Raw genomic sequence first — 24,155 nt, forward strand, 5'->3', positions numbered from 1 at the left:
GCTATCTGTATAAACATGGAAATATCTCCAACGCTGTCTGTGTAAACTTGGAATTATCTACACTGCTATCTGTAAAACGTGGAAATAGCTACACCGCTATCTCTATAAATGTGGAAATATCTGCAACGCTATCTGTATAAACATGGAAATATCTACAACGCCATCTGTGTAAACATGGAAATATCTACACAGATAACTGTGTAAACTTGGAAGTATCTACACAGCTATCTGTGTAAAGATGGAAATATCTACAGCGCAATCTGTGCATAGATGGAAATATCTACACCGCTATCTCTGTAAACATGGAAATACCTACACCACTATCTGTATCAACATGGAAATTTCTACACCGCTATCTCTGTAAACATGGAAATGTCTACACCGCTGTCTGTATAAACATGGAAATATCTACACCGCTATCTGTATAAATATGGAAATATCTACACCACTATCTCGGTAAACATGGAAATGTCTACACCGCCATCTGTATAAACATGCAAATATCTACACAGTCATCTGTATAAACATGGAAATATCTACACCACCATATCTATAAACATGGAAATATCTACACTGCCATGTGTATACACATGGAAATATCTACAAAGCCTTCTGTAGAAACGTGGAGGTATCTACACAGCTATCTCTATAAACATGGAAATACCTACAACGCCATCTCTATAAACATGGAAATATCTACACTGCAATCTCTATAAACATGGAAATATCTACAACACCATCTCTATAAACATGAAAATATGTACACCACTATCTGTATAAACAACGAAATACCCACGCAGCCATCTGTATAAAGATGGAAATATCTACACCGGGAGCTGAATAATCATGGAAAAATCTGCACCGCAATCTGTATAAACATGGAAATGTCTACACCACTATCTCTATAAACATGGAAATATCTTCACCACCATCTCTATAAACATGGAAATATCTACACCGCTATCTGTATAAACATGGAAATATCTACACCGCTATCTGTATAAATATGGAAATATCTACACCAATATCTCTGTAAACATGGAAATGTCTACACCGCTATCGGTATAAACATGGAAATATCTACACCGCTATCTCTATAAACCTGAAAATGTCTACACCGACATCTGAATAAACATGGAAAAACCTACACAGTAATCTGTATAAACATGGAAATATCTACACCACTATCTGTATAAACATGGAAATATCTACACTGCCATCTGTATAAACATGGAAATATCTACACAGCCATCTCTATAAACATGGGAATATCTACACCGCTATCAGTATAAACATGGAAATACCTACACCGCTATCTGTATAAACATGGAAATATCTACACCGCTATCCCTATAAACATGGAAATATGAACACCGCTATCCACATAAACATGGAAATATCTTCACTGCTATCTGTATAAACATGGAAATGTCTACACCGCTATCACTATAAACATGGAAATACCTACACCGCTATCTTTATAAACATGGAAATATCTACACCGCTATCTCTATAAACATGGAAATATCTACACCGCCATTCCATAAACTTGGAAATGTCTACACCGCCATCTGCATAAACATGGATATATCTACACCATCATCTGCATATACATGGAAGTATCTACACCACGATCTGTATAGACAAGGAAATATCCCCACCACTATCTGTATAAACATGGAAATATCAACACCGCTATCTGTATAAACATGGAAATATCTACACCGCTATCTGTATAAACATGTAAATACCTACACCGCTATCTCTATAAACATGAAAATATCTACACCGCCGTCTGTATAAACATGCAAATGTCTACGAAATCATCCATATAAACATGGAAATATCTACACAACCATCTCTATAAACATGTAAATATCTACACTGCCATCTGTATACCCATGGAAATACCTACAAAGCCAACTGAGTAAACAAGGAAATATCTACTCCGCTATCTCTATAAACATGGAAATAACTACAACGCTATATCTATAAACATGGAAATATCTACACTGCAATCTCTATCAACATGGAAATAACTACACCGCCATCTCTGTAAACATGGAAATATCTACATCGCCATCTGTATAAACATGTTAAAATCTCCACCGCTATCAGTATAAACATGGAAATATCTACACCGCTATCTTTATAAACATGGAAAAAGCTACACTGCTATCTGTATAAACTTGGAAATATGTACAATGCTATCTGTATAAACGTGGAAATATCTACAACGCTATCTGTGTAAACATGGAAACATCTACAAAGATATCTGTATAAACTTACAAATACCTACAGATCTATCTGTGTAAAGATGGAAATATCTACAGCGCAATCTGTGCAAAGATGGAAATGTCTACACCGCTATCTCTGTAAACATGGAAATATCTACACCGCTATCTGCATCAACATGGATATATCTACACCGCTATCTGTATAAACAAGGAAATATATACACCACAATCTGTATAAACATGGAAATATCTACACTGCCATCTCTATAAACATGGAAATATCTACAGCACTATCTGTATAAATATGCAATTATCTACACCGCCATCTGCATAAACATGGAAATATCTACAACGCCATCTGCATAAACATGGAAATATCAACACTGCTATCTGTATAAACATAGAAATATCAACAACGCTATCTGCATAAACATGGAAATAACTACACCGCTATCTCTATAAACATGGAAATATCTACACTGCCATCTGGAAAAACATGGAAACTTCTACGCAGTCATATGCATAAACATGGAAATATCTACATCTCCGTGTATAAACATTAAATATCTACACTGCCATCTGTATTCACATGGAAATATCTACACAGCCATCTATATAAACACGGAAATATCTACACAGCTATCTCCATAAACATGGGAATATCTACTCAGCAATCTGTATAAACATGGAAATATCTACACCGCTAGCTGTATAAACATGGAAATATCTACATGGATGTCTCTAAAAACCTGGAAATATCTACACCGCCATCTGTATAAACATGGAAATAACTACACAGTCAATTGCATAAACATGGAAATATCTACACCACTATATGTATAAACATGGAAATATCTATACCGCTATCCGTATAAACATGGAAATATCTACACCGCTATCTGTATAAACATGGAAATTCCTACACCGCTATGTGTATAAATATGGAATTATCTACACCGCTATCTCTATAAACATAGAAATATCTAAAACGCCATCTCTATAAACATGGAAATATCTACACCGCCATCGGCATATACATGGAAATAACTACACCGCCATCGGTATAAACATGGATATATCTTCACTGCCAACCCTATAAACATAGAATCATCGACACTGTCGTCTTTAGACAGATGGAATTATCTACACCGAGATCTGCATAAACGTGGAAATATCTACACCTCCACCTGTATGAACGTGGAAATATCTACAGCACTATCTGTATAAACATGGAAATATATATGCTGCAGTCGGTATAAACATGGAAATATCTACACAGCTGTCTCTATAAACATGGAAATATCTACACTGCTATCTGTATAAACATGGAAATATCTACACTGCCATCTGTATACACATGGAAACACCTACACCGCTATCTGTATAAGCATGGAAATATCTACACCGCTATCTCTATAAACATGGAAATACCTACACCGCAATCCGTATAAACATGGAAATATCTGCACCGCTATCTGTATAAACATAGAAATATCTACAACAATATCGGTGTAAACAAGGAAATATCTACACAGCTATCTGTGTAGACATGGAAATATGTACAACGCTATCTGTGTAAAGATGAAAATATGTACACCGCAATCTGTGCAAATATCAAAATATCTACACCGCTATCATTGTAAACATGGAAATATCTACTCCGTTATCTGTATAAACATGGAAATATATACACCGCTATCGGTATAAACATGGAAATATCTACATGATGATCTGTACAAACATGGAAATGTCTACACAGCTATCTGTATAAACATGGAAATATCTACACGATGATCTGTATAAACATGGAAATGTCTACACAGCTATCTGTATAAACATGGAAATATCTACACCAATATCTGCATAAACATGGAAATATCTACACCGCTACATATATATATATTGAGATACCTACAACGCTATCTCTATAAACATGAAAATGCCAACACCGCTATCTTTATAAACTTGGAAATATCTACACCGCTATCTCTATAAACATGGAAATAACTACACCGCCATCTGTATAAACCTGGAAATATCTACATGGCTATCTCTATAAACATGGAAATATCTACACCGCCATCTGTATAAACATGGAAATACCTACACAGTCAACTGTACAAACATGGAAATATCTACACCACTATCTGTAAAAACATGGAAATACCTACACCGCTATCTTTATAAACATGGAAATATCTACATCGCTATCTGTATAAAGATGGAAATACCTACACCGCAATCTGTGCAAAAACGGAAATATCTACAGCGCCATCTCTGTAACCATGGAAATATCTACACCGCTATCTGTATGAACATGGAAATATCTACACCGCTATCTGTATAAACATGGAAGTGTCTACACCACTATCTGTATAAATACGGAAATTTCTACACCGCTATCTCTATAAACATCGAAATGTCTACACCGCTATCTGTATGAACATGGAAATATGTACACAGCTATCTCTATAAACATGGAAATATCTACACCACCATCTGTATAAACATGGAAAATCTACACAGCCATCTGTATAAACATGGAAGTATCTACGAAGCCATCTGCATAAACATGGAAATATCTACACAGCCATCCCTATAAATATGGAAATATCTCCACAGCTATCTGTATATACATGGAAATATCTACACCGCTATCTCTATAAACATGGAAATATACACACCGCTATCTTTATAAACATGTAAATATCCACACCGCTATCTGTATAAACATGGAAATATCTACAACACTATCTGTGGAAACATGGAAATATATACACAGCTGTGTAAACATGGAAATATGTACACCGCTATCTGTGGTAAGATGGAAATATCTACACCGCAATCTGAGCAAATTCGGAAATATCTACAGCGCTATCTCTGTAAACATGGAAATATCTACACCGCTTTGTGTATAAACATTGAAATATCTCCACCGCTATCTCTATAAAAATCGAAATATCTCCATCGCTATCTGTATAAACATGGAAATAACCACATGGCTATGTGTATAAACATGGAAATGCCTACACTGCCATCTGCATAATCATGGATATAACTACACTGTCATCTGTATAAATATGGAAGTATCTACACAGCCATCTGTATAAACATGGAAATATCTACACAGCCATCTCTATAAACATGGAAATATCTACACCGCTATCTGTACAAACATGGAAATAGCCACACCGCTATATGTATAAACATGAAAATATCAACACCGCCATCTGTATAAACATGGAAATATCTCCACCGCTATCTGTAAAAACATGGAAATATCTACACTGCCATCTGTATAAACATGGAAGTACCTACACCGCTATCTTTATATACATGGAATTGTCTACACCGCTATCTGAATAAACATGGAAATTACTTCACCGCTATCTGAATAAACATGGAAATATCTACACCGCTATCTGTATAAACATGGAAATATCTACATCGCTATCTGTATAAACATGAAAATATCTACACCGATATCTGTATAAACATGGAAATATCTACACTGCCATCTGTATAAACATGGAAATAACTACACCACTATCTGTATAAACATGGAAATATCTACATCGCTATCTGTATAAAGATGGAAATATCTCCATCGCTATCTTTATAAATATGGAAATATCTACACCGCTATGTTTATAAACATGGAAATATCTACACCGCTATCTGTATACACATGGAAATATCTACAACACTATCTGTGTAAACACGGAAATATCTACACAGATATCTATGTACACATGGAAATATGTACACCGCTATCTGTGTAAAGATGGAAATATCTACACGGAAATCTGTGCAAATATGGAAATATCTACAGCGCTATCTCTGTAAACATGAAAATATCTACTCCACTATCTGTATAAACATGGAAATATCTACATCACCATCTGTATAAGCTTGGAAATATCTACACTGCCATCTGTGGAAAGATGGAAATATCTACACCACTATCTGCATAAACATGGAAATACCTACACTGTTATCTGTATAAACATGGAGATATGTACACTGCTATTTGTATAAATATAGAAATATCTACACCGCTGTCTCTATAAAGATGGAAATATCTCCACCGCTATCTGTATAAACATGGAAATATCTCCACTGCTATCTGTATACACATGGAAATAGCCACACCGCTATCTGTATATACATGGAAATATCTACACCGCCATCTGTGGAAAGATGGAAATATCTACACCACTATCTGCATAAACATGGAAATATCTACACAGATATCTGTATAAACATGGAAATAGCCACACCGCTATCTGTATATACATGGAAATATCTACACCGCCATCTGTAAAAACATGGAAATATCTACAACTCCATGTGTATAAACATGGAAATACCTACACCACCATCTGTATACACATGGAAATATCTACACAGCCATCTGTATAGACATGGAAATATCTACACCGCTGTCTGAATAAATATGAAATATCTACACCGCTATCTCAGTAAACATGGAAACGTCTACACCGCTATCTGTATAAATATGGAAATATCTACATGGCTATCTCTATAAACATGGAAATATCTACACCGCCATCTGTATAAACATGGAAATACCTACACAGTCGTTAGTAAAAACATGGAAATATCTACACCACTCTTTGTATAAACATGGAAATATCTTCAACGCTATCTGTGTAAACATGGAAATATCTACACGGCTATCTGTGTAAACATGGAAATATGTACACCGCTATCTGTGTAAAGATGGGAATATCTACACCGCAGTCTTGCAAATATGGAAATATATACACTATCCCAGTAAACATGGAAATATCTACACCGCTATCTGTATAAAGGTGGAAATATCTACACCACTCTCTGTATAAACATGGAAATATCTACACCAGAATCTGTATAAACATGGAAATATCTACACTGATATCTGTATAAACATGGAAATATCTACACCGCTATCTGTATAAACATGGAAATAGTGACACCGCTACCTGTATAAATATGGAAATATCTACACCGCTTTCTCTATAAACATGGAAATATCTACACCGCCATCTGTATAAACATGGAAATATCGACACAGTCATCTGAATAAACCTGGAAATATCTACACACCCAACTCTAAACATGGAAATATGTACACCGCTATCTGTGTAAACATGGAAATGTCTACACCGCTATCTGTATAAACATGAAAATATCCACATGGCCATGTCTATAAACATGGAAATGTCTACACTGCCATCTGTATAAACATGGAAATACCTACACAGTCATCTGTATAAACGTGGAAATATCTACAAAAGTATCTGTATAAACATGGAAAATCTACACAGCCATCTGTATAAACATGGAAGAATCTCCAAAGACATCTGCATAAACATGGAAATATCTACACAGCAATCTCTATAAACATGGAAATATCTACACCGCTATCTGTATAAACATGGAAATATCAACACCGCCATCTGAAAAAACATGGAAATATCTACAGAGTCATCTGTGTAAACATGGAAATATCTACACCTCCATCTGTATAAACATGGAAATATCTACACTGCCATCTGTATAAACATGGAAATATCTACACCGCTATCTACATAAACTTGGAAATAGCTACACCGCAATCTGTATAAACATAGAAAAACCTACACCGCTATCTGTATAAACATGGAAATATCTTCACTGCCATCTGTATAAACATGGAAATATCTACACAGCCATCTGTATAAACATGGAAATATCTACACAGCCATATCTATAAACATGGAAATATCTGCACAGATATCTGTATAAACATGGAAATAGCCACACCGCTATCTGTATAAACATGGAAATATCTACACCGCCATCTGTAAAAACATGGAAATATCTACATCTCCATGTGTATAAACATGGAAATACCTACACCACCATCTGTATACACACGGAAATATCTACACAGCCATCTGTATAAACATGGAAATATCTGCAGCTCTATCTCCATAAACATGGAAATACCTACACCGCAGTCTGTATAAACATGGAAATATCTACACCTCTATCTGCAGAAACATGGAAATATCTACACCGCTAACAGTATAAACATGGAAATATCTACATGACTATCTCTATAAACATGGAAATAGCTTCACCGCCATCTGTATAAACATGGAAATATCTACAGAGTAAATTGCATAAACATGGAAATATCTACACCACTATCTGTATAAACATGGAAATATCTACACCGCTATGTGTATAAATATGGAAATATCTACACCGCTATCTGCCTAAACATGGAAATACCTACACCGCTATGTGTATAAACATGGAATTATCTACACCGCTATCTCTATAAACATAGAAATATCTAAAACGCCAACTCTGTAAACATGGAAATTTCTACACCACCATGAGCATATACAAGGAAATAACTTCACCGCCATCTGTGTAAACATGGAAATATCTACACCGCCAACTCTATAAACATAGAAACATCTACACTGTCATCTCAAGAAAGATGGAAATATCTACACCGAGATCTGCATAAACCTGTAAATATTTACACCTCTACCTGTATAAACATGGACATATCTACACCACTATCTGTATAAACATGGAAATATCTATACTGCCATCTGTATAAACATGGAAATATCTACACAGCTGTCTCCATAAACATGGAAATATCTACACTGATATCTGTATAGACATGGAAATATATACACTGCCATCTCTATAAACATGGAAATATCTACACTGCCATCTGTATACACATGGAAATACCTACACCGCTATCTGTATAAGCATGGAAATATCTACACCGCTATCTCTATAAACATGGAAATACCTACACCGCAATCTGTATAAACATGGAAATATCTACCCCGTTATCTGTGTAAACATGGAAATATCTACACCGCAGTATGTATAAACATGGAAATATCTATACCGCGATCTTTATAAACATGGAAATATCTACAACGCTATCTGTATAAACATGGAAATATCTACACAATATCTGTGTAAACATGGAAATATCTACACAGTTATCTGTGTAAACATGGAAATATGTACACCGCAATCTGTGCAAATATCAAAATATCTACACCGCTATCTCTGTAAACATGGAAATATCTACCCTGTTATCTGTATAAACATGGAAATATCTACACCACTATCTGTATAAACATGGAAATATCTACACCACGATCTGTATAAACATGGAAATGTCTACACCGCTATTTGCATAAACATGGAAATATCTACACCGCTATCTGTATAAACATGGAATTATTTACACCGCTATCTCCATAAATATTGAAATACCTACACCGCTATCTCTATAAACATCTAAATATCTACACCGCTATCACTATAAACATGGAAATATCTACAACGCAATCTCTGTAAACATGTAAATATCTGCACAGCTATATCTGTAAACATGGATATATGTACACCGCTATCTGTGTAAAGATGGGAATATCTACACCACAGTCTTTGCAAATAAGGAAATATATACACCGCTATCTCTGTAAACATGAAAATAACTACACCGCTATCTGTATAAACATGGAAATATCTACACCACTATCTGTATAAACATGGAAATAACTACACCACTATCTGTATAAACAAGGGAATATCTACATGGCTATCTCTATGAACGTGGAAATATCTACACCGCCATCTGTATAAACATGGAAATACCTACAGATTCATCTGTATAAACCTGGAAATATCTACACCACTATCTGTATAAACCTAGAAACATCTCCACTGCCATCTGTATAAACATGTAAATATCTTCACATCCACCTCTATAAACATGGAAATATCCACAACACTATCTGTATAAACATGGAAATAGCCACACCGCTGTCTGTATAAACCTGGAAATATCTACACCGCTATCTCTATAAACATGGAAATATCTCCACCGCTGGGTGTATAACCATGGAAATATCTCCACCACCATCTGTATAAACATGAACATATCTACACCGCTATCTCTATAAACATGGAAATATCTACACCGCTATCTGTATAAACATGGAAATACCTACTCCGCTATCTGTATAAACATGGAAATTTCTACATCGCTATCTGTATAAACAAGGAAATATCTACACCGCTATCTCTATAAACTTGGAAATATCTACACCGCTATCTTTATAAACATGGAAATATCTACACCGCAATCTGTATAAACATGGAAATATCTACAACACTATCTTTGTAAACATGGAAATATCTACACAGCTATCTGTGTAAACATGGAAATATGTATTCCGATATCTGTGTAAAGATGGAAATATCTACACTACAATCTGTGCAAATACGGAAATATGTGCAGCGCCATTTCTGTAAACAAAGAAATATCTACCCCGCTATCTGTATAAACATGGAATTATCTACACCGCTATCTGTATAAACATGGAGATATCTACACCGTTATCTGTATAAACATGGAGATATGTACACTGCTATCTGTATAAATATAGAAATATCTACACTGCTATCTCTATAAACATCAAAGTGCCTACACTGCAATCTGTATAAACTTGCAAATATCCACATGGCCATGTCTATATACATGGAAATGTCTACACTGCCATCTGTATAATCTTCGAAATAACTACACAGTCATCTGTATAAACGTGGAAATATCTACATCACTATCTGTATAAACATGGAAATATCTACACTGCCATTTCTATAAACATGGAAGTAGCTACACCGCCATCTGCATAAACATGGAAATATCTACACAGCCATCCCTATAAATATGGTAATATCTACACCACTATCTGTATAAACTTGGAAATAGCCTCACCGCTACCTGTATAAACATGGAAATGTCAACACCGCGATCTGTATAAACATGGAAATATCTACACAGTCATGTGTATAAACAGGGAAATGTCTACACCTTCATCTGTAAAAAGATGGAAATATATACACTTTCATGTGTATAAACATGGAAATATCTACACCGCTATCTATATAAACATGGAAATACCTACACCGCAGTCTGTATAAACATGGAAATATCTACACCACTATCTGTATAAGCATGGAAATATCTACACCACTATCTGTATAAATATGTAAATATCTACACCGCTATCTCTGTATACATGGAATTGTCTACACCGCTATCTGTATAAACATGGAAATATGAATACCACCATCTGTAAAAACATGGAAATATCTACACAGTCATGTGTATAAACATGGAAATATCTACACCTCCGTCTGTATAAACATGGAAATATCTATACTGTCATCTGTATAACATGGAATTATCTACACCGCTATCTATATAAACATGGAAATACCTACACCACAATCTGTATAAACATGGAAATATCTACACCGCTATCTGTATAAACATGGAAATATCTACACCGCTATCTTTATAAATATGGGAATATCTACACCGCTATCTCTATACACATGGAACTGTCTACACCACTATCTGTATAAACATGGAAACATCTACAACGCTGTCTGAATAAACATGGAAATATCTACACCGCTATCAGTATAGACATGGAAATATCTACACCGCTGTCTGAATAAATATGGAAATATCTACACCGCTATCTCAGTAAACATGGAAATGTCTACACCGCTATCTGTATAAACATGGAAATATCTACATGGCTATCTCTATAAACATGGAAATATCTACACCGCCATCTGTATAAACATGGAAATACCTACACAGTCATCTGTATAAACATGGAAATATCTACACCACTATTTGTATAAACATGGAAATATCTTCAACGATATTTGTGTAAACATGGAAATATCTACACGGCTATCTGAGTAAACATGGAAATATGTACACCGCTATCTGTGTAAAGATGGGAATATCTACACCGCAGTCTGTGCAAATATGGAAATATATACGCTATCCCAGTAAACATGGAAATATCTACACCGCTATCTGTATAAAGGTGGAAATATCTACACCACTCTCTGTATAAATATGGAAATATCTACACTGCTATCTCTATAAACATGGAAATGTCTACACCGCTATCTGTATAAACATGGAAATATCTACACAGCTATCTCTATAAACATGGAAATATCTACACCGCCATCTGTATAAACATGGAAATACCTAGAGAGTCATCTGTATAAACATGGAAATATCTACACAACTATCTGTATAAACATGGAAATATCTACACTGCCGTCTGTATAAACCTGGAAATATCTACACAGCCATCTCTATAACAATGAAAATCTCTACACAGCTATTTGTATAAACATGGAAATAACCACACCGCTATCTGTATAAACATGGAAATATCTACACCGCAATCTGTGAAAACAGGAAAATACCTTGACAGTCATCTGTATAAACATGGTAATATCTACACCTCCATGTGTATAAACATGGAAATATCTACACCGCTATCTCTATAACCATGTAAATACCTACACCGCAGTCTGTATAAACATGGAAATATCTACACGGCTATTTCTATAAACATGGAAATGTCTACACCGCTAGCTGTATAAACGTGGAAATATCTACAAGGCTATCTCTATAAACATGGAAATATCAACACCACAATCTGTATAAAAATGGAAACACCTACAGACTCATCTGCATAAACATGGAAATATCCACACCACTATCTGTATAAACATGGAAATACCTACAGAGCCATCTGTGTAAACATGGTAATATCTACACAGCCATCCCTATAAACATGGAAATATCTACACCGCAATCTGTAAACTTGGAAATATCTACACTGTCATGTGTATACACATGGAAATATCTACACAGCCATCTGTATAAACATGGAAATATCTACATCGCTATCTCTATCAACTTGGAAATACCTACACCGCAATCTGTATAAACATGGAAATATCTACACCGCTATATCAATAAACATGGAAATAACTCCACTGCTATCTGTATAAATATGGAAATATCTCCACCGCTATCTGTATAAACATGGAAATATCTACACCTCTGTCTCTATAAACATGGAAATATCTACACGGCTATCTTTATAAACATGGAAATATCTACACCGCTATCTGTATAAACATGGAAATATCTACAACACTATCTGTGTAAACATGGAAATATCTACACAGCTATGTAAACATGGAAATATGTACACCGCTATCTGTGGTAAGATGGAAATATCTACACCGCAATCTGAGCAAATACGGAAATATCTACAGCGCTATCTCCGTAAACATGGCAATATCTACACCGCTATCTGTATAAACATTGAAATATCTCCACCGCTATCTCTATAAAAAACGAAATGTCTACATCGCTATCTGTAAAAACATGGAAATATCCACATGGCTATGTGTATAAACATGGAAATGCCTACACTGCCATCTTCATAATCATGGATATAACTACAAAGTCATCTGTATAAACGTGGAAATATCTACACCACTATCTGTATAAACATGGAAATATCTTCACTCCCATCTGTATAAATATGGAAGTATCTACACAGCCATCTGTATAAACATGGAAATATCTACACAGCCATCTGTATAAACATGGAAATATCTACACCGCTATCAGTATAAACATTGAAATAGCCACACCGCTATCTGTATAAACATGGAAATATCTACACCGCCATCTGTATAAACATGGAAATATCTCCACCGCTATCTGTATAAACATGGAAATATCTACCCCACTATCTGTATAAATATGGAAATATCTACACCGCTACCTCTATAAACATGGAAATGCCTACACCGCTATCTGTATAAACGTGGAACTATCTACATGGCTATCTCTATAAACATGGAATTATCTACACTGCCATCTTTATAAACATGGAAATAACTACACAGTCATCTGTATAAACATGGAAATACCTACACTGCCACCTGTATAAACATGGAAATATCTACACAGCCATCTCTATAAACATGGAAATACCTACACCGCCATCTGTGAGAACCTGAAAATACCTTCTCAGTCATTTGTATAAACATGGAAATGTCTACACCTCCATCTGTATAAACATGGAAATATCTGCACTGCCATCTCTATAGACATGGAAATATCTACACAGCCGTCTGTATAAACATGGTAATATCTACAACGCTATCTCTATAAACTTGGAAAAACCTACACCGCAATCTTTATAATCTTGGAAATAACTGCACCGCTATCCGTAAACATGGAAATACCTACACCGCTATCTCTATAAACATGGAAATATCTACACAGCTATGTTTATAAACATAGGAATATCTACACCGCTATCTGTATAAACATGGAAATACCTACAACATTATCTGTGTAAACATGGAAATATCTACACAGCTATCTGGGAAAACATGGAAACATGTACTCCACTATCTGTGTAAAGATGGAAATAGCTACACCGCAATCTGTGCAAATATGGAAATATCCACAGCGCTATCTCTGTAAACATAGGAATATCTACACCGCTATCTGTATAAACATGGAAATATCTACACCGCTATCTGTATAAACATGGAGATATCTACACCGTTATCTGTATAAACATGGAGATACGTACACTGCTATCTGTATAAATATAGAAATATCTACACCGCTATCTCTATAAACATCAATGTGTCTACTCTGCTATCTGTATAAACATGCAAATATCCACATGGCTATGTCTATAAACATGGAAATGTCTACACCGTCATCTGTGTAAACTTCGAAACATCTACACAGTCATCTGTATAAACGTGGAAATATCTACACCACTATCTGTATAAACATGGAAATATCTACACTGCAATCTGTATAAACAAGGAAGTATCTACAGAGCCATCTGCATAAACATGGAAATATCTACACAGCCATCCCTATAAACATGGATATATCTACACCACTATCTGTATAAACTTTGAAATAGCCTCACCGCTATCTGTATAAACCTGGAAATGTCAAAACGGCCATCTGTAAAAACATGGAAATATCTACACAGTCATCTGTATAAACATGGAAATATCTACACCCCCATCTGTATAAACATGGAATTATGTACACTGTCATCTGTATAAACATGGAAAAAACTACACCGCTATCTATATAAACATGGAAATACCTACACCGCAATCTGTATAAACGTGGAAATATGTACACCGTTATCTGTATAAACATGGAATTATGTACACCGCTATCTGTATAAACATGGAAATATCTACACTGCTATCTGTATAAATATGGAAATATCTACACCGCTATCTCTATAAACATCGAAATATCTACACCGTTATCTGTATAAACAAGGAAATATCCACATGGCTATGTCTATAAACATGGAAATGTCTGCACTGCCATGTGTGTAAACATGGAAATACCTACAAAGTCATCTGTATAAATGTGGAAATATCTGCACTACTATCAGTATAAACATGGAAAACCTACACTGCCATCTGTATAAACATGGAAATATCTACACAGCTATCTCTATAAACATGGAAATGTCTACACCGCTATCTGATTAAACATGGAAAGATTTACACCGCTATCTGTATAAACATGGAAATATCTACACCGCTATCTGTATAAACATGGAAATATCTACACTGCTATCTGTATAAATATGGAAATATCTACACCGCTATATATACAAACATGGAAATGGCTACAACGCTGTCTGTATAAACATGGAAATATCTACATGGCTACATCTATAAACATGGAAATAACTACACCGCCATCTGTATAAACATGGAAATACCTACACAGTCATCTGTATAAACATGGAAATATCTACACCACTATCAGTATAAACATGGAAATATCTACACTGCCATCTGTATAGACATGGAAATATCTACACAGCCATCTCTATAAACATGGACATATCTACACCACTATCTGTATAAACATTGAAATATCAACACCTCCATCTGTAAAAACATGGAAATAACTACACAGTCATGTGTGTAACCATGGAAATACCTACACCCCCGTCTGTATAAACATGGAAATATCTACACTGTCATCTGTATAAACATGGAAATATCTACACCAATATCTATATAAACATGGAAATACCTACACCGCAACCTGTATAAACATGGAAATATCTACACCTCTATCTGTATAAACATGGAATTATCTACACCGCTATCTGTATAAATATGGAAATATCTACACAGCTATCTCTATACAGATGGAACTGTCTACACCGCCATCTGTATAAACAGGGAAATAAATACACAGTCATCTGTATAAACATGGAAATACCTACAAAGACATCTGAATAAACCTGGAATTATCTACACCACTATCTGTATAAACATAGAAATATCTACAATGCAATCTGTGTAAACATGGAAATATCTACACAGCTATCTGTGTAAACATGGAAATATGTACACCGCTATCTGTGTAAAGATGGGAATATCTACACCGCTGTCTGTGCAAATATGGAAATATATACACCGCTATCCCAGTAAACATGGAAATATGTACACCACTATCTGTATAAACATGGAAATATCTACACAACTCTCTGTATAAACATGGAAATATCTACACCATAATCTGTATAAACATGGAAATATCTACACCGCTATCTGTATAAACATGGAAATACCTACACCGCTATCTGTATAAACAAGGAAATAGTGACACCGCTCTCTGTATAAATATGGAAATATCTACACCTCTATCTCTATAAACATGGAAATATCTACACCGCTATATGTATAAACAAGGAACTATCTACATGGCTATTTCTATAAACATGGAAATATCCACAACGCCATCTGTATAAACATGGAAATACATACACAGTCATCTGAATAAACCTGGAATTATCTACACCACTATCTGTATAAACATGGAAATATCTACACTGCCATCTCCATAAGCATGTAAATATCTACACAGCCAACTCTATAAACATGGAAATATCTACACCGCTATCTGTATAAACATGGAAATATCCACACCGCTAAGTGCATAAACATGGAAATATCTACACCGCTATCTCTATAAACATGGAAAAATCTCCACCGCTATGTGTATAAAGATGGAAATAGCTCCACCGCTATGTGTATAAACATGGAAATACCTGCACCGCTATCTGTATAAACATGGAAATATCTACACCACTATCTGTATAAACATGGAAATACCTACACCGCTATCTTTCTAAACATGGAAATATCTACATCGCTATCTGTATAAAGATGGAAATATCTACACCGCAATCTGTGCAAATACGGAAATATCTACAGCGCCATCTCTGTAAACATGGAAATATCTACACCGCTATCTGTATGAACATGGAAATATCTACACCACTATCTGTATAAATATGGAAATTTCTACACCGCTATCTCTATAAACATCGAAATGTCTACACCGCTGTCTGTATAAACATGGAAATATGTACACAGCTATCTCTATAAACATGGAAATATCTACACCACCATCTGTATAATCATGGAAAATCTACAAAGCCATCTGCATAAACATGGAAATATCTACACAGCCATCTGTATGAACATGGAAATATCTAAACCGATATCTCTATAAACATGGAAATATCAACACCGCCATCTGTAAAAACATGAAAATATCTAGAGTCATCTGTATAAACATGGAAATATCAACACCTCCATCTGTATAAACATGGAAATATCTACACTGCCATCTGTATAAACATGGAAATATCTACACCGCAATCCACATGAACATGGAAATACCTACACCGCCACCTGTATAAACATGGAAAAATCTATACCGCTATATGTATAAACATGGAAATATCTACACCGCTATCTGTATAAACATGGAAATAGTGACACCGCTTTCTGTATAAATATGGAAATATCTACACCGCTATGTCTATATAAATGGAATTGTCTACACCGCTATCTGTATAAACATGGAAATATCTTCACCACTATCTGCATAAACATGGAAATATCTACACCGCTATCAGTATAAACATGGAAATATGTACACCGCTATCTGTATAAATATGGAAATATCTACACAGCTATCTCTATAAACATGGAAATGTCTACACCGCTATCTGTATAAACATGGAAATATCTACACAGCTATATCTAAAAACATGGAAATATCTACACCGCCATCTGTTTAAACATGGAAATATCTACACAGCCATCTCTATAAACATGGAAATAACTACACTGCTATCTGTATAAACATGGAAATAACCACTCCGCTATCTGTATATACATGGAAATATCTACACCACAATCTGTGAAAACATGGAAATACCTTCACAGTCATCTGTATAAACATGGAAATATCTACACCTCCATGTTCATAAACATGGAAATATCTACACCGCTATCTCTATAAACATGGAAATACCTACACCGCAGTCTGTATAAACATGGAATTATCTACACAGCTATTTCTATAAACATGGAAATGTCTACACCTCCATCTGTATAAACATGGAAATATCTACACTGCCATCTCTATAGACATGGATATATCCACACAGCCATCTGTTTAAACATGGAAATATCTACACCGCTATCTCCATAAGCTTGGAAATACCTACACCGCAATCTTTATAATCTTGGAAATAACTGCACCGCTATCTGCATAAACATGGAAATATCTACACCGCTATCTGTATAAACTGGGAAATATCTACAGCACCATCGGTATAAACATGGAAATATCTCCACCGCTATCTGTATAAACTTGGAAAATTCTGCACTGCTATCTGTATAAACATGGAAATATCTACAACGCTATCTGTATAAACATTGAAATACCTACACCGCTATCTTTATAAACATGGAAATATCTACATCGCTATCTGTATATACATGGAAATACCTCCACCGCTGTCTCTATAAACATGGAAATATCTACACAACTATGTTTATAAACATAGGATTATCTGCACCGCTATCTGTATAAACATGGAAATATCTACAACACTATCTGTGTAAACATGGAAATATCTACACAGATCTCTGGGTAAACATGGAAACATGTACTCCGCTATCTGTGTAAAGATGGAAATACCTACACCGCAATCTGTGCAAATATGGAAATATCTAGAGCGCTATCTATGTAAACATGGAAATATCTACACCGCTATCTGTATAAACATGGAAATATCTACATCGCTATCTGTATAAACGTGGAGATATCTACACCGCTATCTGTATAAATATGGAAATATCTACACGGCTATCTCTATAAACATGGAAATGTCTACACCGCTATCTGTATAAACACGGAAATATCAACATGGCTATCTCAATAAAGATGGAAATATCTGCACCGCCATCTGTATAAACATGGAAATACCTACACAGTCTTCTGTATAAACATGGAAATAACTACACCCTATTTGTATAAACATGGAAATAACTACACTGTCATATGTATAAACATGGAAATATCTACACAGCCATCTCTATAAACATGGAAATATCTTCACTGCTGTCTATATAAACATGGAAATAGCCCCACCGCTATCTGTATAAACATGGAAATATCTACACCGACATGTGTGCAAGCATGAAAATATCTTCACAGTCATCTGTATAAATATGGAAAAATCTACACCTCCATCTGTATAAACATGGAAATATCTACACTGCCATCTGTATAGACATGGAAATAAATACACAGCCGTCTGTATAAACATGGAAATATCTACACAGCTGTCTCTATAAAACTGGAAATATCTACACCGCAATCTGTATATACATTGAAATAACTGCACCGCTATCAGAGTAAACATGGAAATATCTACATCGATATCTGTATAAAGATGGAAATATCTCCACCGCTATCTGTATAAACATGTAAATATCTACACCGCCATCTGAATAAACATGGAAATATCTACGCCGCCATCTGTATAAACATGGAAATATCTCCACCGTTATCTGTATAAACATGGAAATAACTACACCGCTATCTGTATAAACATGGAAATATCTACACCGTTATCTGTATAAAAATGGAAATACCTACACCGCTATCTGTATAAACATGGAAATATCTACATCGCTATCTGTATAAAGATGGAAATATCTCCACAGCTATCTTTACAAACATGGAAATATCTACACCGCTATGTTTATAAACATGGAAATATCTACACCGCTATCTGTATACACATGGAAATATCTACAACACTATCTGTGTAAACACGGAAATATCTACACAGATATCTATGTACACATGGAAATATGTACTCCGCTATCTGTGTAAAGATGGAAATATCTACACGGAAATCTGTGCAAATATGGAAATATCTACAGCGCTATCTCTGTAAACATGGAAATATCTACACCGCTATCTGTATAAACATGGAAATATATACACAGCTATCTGTATAAACATGGAAATATCTACACTGTTATCTGTATAAACATGGAGATATGTACACTGCTATTTGTAAAAATATAGAAATATCTACACCGTATCTCTGTAAACATCAAAATATCTATACAGCTAACTGTATAAACATGGAAATACCCACATGGCTATTTCTATAAACATGGAAATGTCTACACCGCCGTCTGTGTAAACATGGAAATACCTACACAGTCATCTGTATAAAAAATTGGAAATATCTACACCACTATCTGTATATAAACGGAAATATCTACTATGCCATCTGTATAAACATGGAAGTATCTACTCAGCAATCTGTATAAACATGGAAATATCCACACAGCCATCTCTAAGAACATGGAAATGTCTACACAGCCATTTCTATAAACATGGAAATACCTACAAAGCTATCTATATAAACATGGAAATTGTCACACCGCTTTCTGTATAAACATGGAAATATCTACACCTCCATGTGTATAAACATGGAAATATCTACACTGCCGTCTGTATACAGATGGAAATATCTACACAGCCATCTCTACAAACATGGAAATACCTACACCGCTATCTCTATAAACATGGAAATATCTACACCGCAATCTGTATAAACATGGAAATATCTACACCGCTCTCTGTATAAACATGGAAATATCTCCACCGCTATCTGTATAAACATTGAAATATCTACACCGCTATCTGTATAAACATGGAAATATCCACATGGCAATGTCTATAAACATGGAAATGTCTACACCGCCATCTGTATAAACATGGAAATACCTACACAGTCATCTATATAAACGTGGAAATATCTACACCACTGTCTGTATAAACATGGAAATATCTACACTGCCATCTGTATAAACATGGAAGTATCTACACAACCATCTGTATAAACATGGAAATATCTACACAGCCATCTCTATGAACATGGAAATATCTACACAGCCATTTCTATAAACATGGAAATATCCACAAAGCTATCTATATAAACATGGAAATAGTCACACCGCTATCTGTATAAACATGGAAATATCTACACCTCCATGTGTATAAACATGGAAATAACTTCACTGCCATCTGTATACACATGGAAATATCTTCACTGCCATCTTTATACACATGGAAATATCTACACAGCCACTTGTGTAAACATGGAAATATCTACACCGCTATCTCTATAAACATGGAAATACCTACACCGCTATCTGTATAAACATGGAAATATCTACTCCGCTATCTGTATAAACATGGAAATATCTACACCGCTATCTGTATAAACACGGAAATATCTACACATCTATCTGTATAAACATGGAAATATCTAAACCTCTATCTGTATAAACATGGAAATAGATACACCGTTATCTGTATAAACATGAAAATACCTACATCGCTATCTGTATAAACATGGAAATATCTCCAAGGCTATCTCTATAAACATGGAAATATCTACAACGCTATCTTTATAAACATGGAAATATCTACAACGTTATCTGTATGAACATGGAAATATCTACCACGCTATCTGTGTAAACATGGAAATATATACACAGCTATCTGTGTAAACATGGAAATATGTACTCCGTTATCTGTGTAAAGATGTGAATATCTACACCGCAGTCTGTGCCAATATGGAAATATATACACCGCTATCCCTGTAAACATGGAAATATCTACACCGCTATCTGTATAAACATGGAAATACCTACACCGCTATCTGTATAAACATGGAAATATCTACACCACGATCTGTATAAACATGGAAATATCTACACCGTTATCTGTATAAACATGGAAATACCTACACCGCTATCTGTATAAACATGGAAATATCTACATCGCTATCTGTATAAAGATGGAAATATCTCCACCGCTATCTTTATAAACATGGAAATATCTACACCGCTATGTTTATAAACATGGAAATATCTACACCGCTATCTGTATACACATGGAAATATCTACTCCGCTATCTGTATAAACATGGAAATATCTACACCGACATCTCTATAAACATGGAAATATCTACACCGCCATCTTTAAAAACATGGAAATATCTACACACTCATCTGTATAAACATGGAAATATCTACACCATCATCTGTATAAACATGGAAATATCTACACTGCCAGGAGCTCAAGAGCAGCCTGGGCAATGCAGCAAGGCCTCATCTCTACAAAAAAATAAGAAAAATTAGCTGGCCATGGTGGTGTGCACCTGTAGTCCCAGCTTCTTGGGAGTCTGAGTTGGGAGGATCCACGGAGCCCAGGAGTTTAAGGCTGCAGTGAGCTTGCATAACGACTGCACTCCAGCCTGGATGACAGAACAAGAACCTGTTTCAAAAAAGAAAAAAGAAAAAAAAAACCTAAAAACTAAAAACTGGATGTAGTTTGCTAGTAACTAAACAGCAAATTAATTTTAACATGCTTACATATCAACGATGTCTTTCTTCTTTGATCATAAACCTGCTCACTAAGAAGCTGCTGAAGTCCATGGTAGTGACAGGTACATGTCTGCATCCTTTTCCTGACCTGCATCTTCTTTGATTGTCCCCATCTGTGTCTCCGACTGGCACTGCCGAACCGTCTTGTTACCTGATCAATGTTGTACTGAACCAGACTGCTAACTGATCAATGTTGTTGAGCTCACTTCACAAAGCTGTTCTTACAAGGTAGATTCCTGCCTGGAATAGCCATACTTACACTGTTTATATTCCTTAGTCCTGACCCATCCAACGCAGCACAAGTTCTATTTATTGCCATAGAAACATAGGTCATTTGGAAACACCTCCTTCATTTCTATGGAATGTTCAAACATTTCTGACATTTTGGACTCTGTTCTAGCCTCTTGTTAAATATATCCAGAAAAGAGACAAAGCTTTATGGGGGGGCGATATGCACACATATGCAACAGAATAAGCTATCTAAATGCTTAAAAATACTTTCCATCTGTCACCGCACCTTAATAGGTAGACAGAAATTAAGTATGTGTATATCTGTCTGTATAGATACGTATAAATATATATCCCCAAAACAAAAACTCATTCTCTTACTTATACATAGGTAGAATATAGGTGAATACACATATACATCTATAGGTAGAACAAAAAAACCCTCAGCCTCTTTAGGGCCATGTGTTTTCTCTGAGTAATTTTCACAATTAATTAAAATACATGTGTATGCCTTTTTAGATAAATTTCATCAGACCAGTTTCTGTCTGGTTGGAAAATAATAACTGCCTATTTGCTAAGTGCCCCTGCCCCCATACTATGTTCCAGTGAACTAAAGACCTCTGGCAATCATATATTTACAACTCAGCAAGATTAAACAATTTATTGTTATTTATGACATCCAAGCTCTATCTTCTGTATTATATTCCACATTAGCATCTATCACTTTACATTTGGGAGATCCTGTCCAAATAATGATTATGCCTCCTAACCAAACATTCAGCAGGGCTGCAGGAACAGGCCCCCTGAACAAACATCCTGCCAAAGTACTTTAAAGCACCGTGAGCTGCCACAGCTGTGCATTTTCAGATGACTCAGCAGATTAGCGTGGAGTCT

This window comes from Pan paniscus, chromosome 8 (genome assembly GCF_029289425.2).
Source record: "Pan paniscus chromosome 8, NHGRI_mPanPan1-v2.0_pri, whole genome shotgun sequence".
In the NCBI taxonomy this organism is placed as follows: Eukaryota; Metazoa; Chordata; class Mammalia; order Primates; family Hominidae; genus Pan; species Pan paniscus.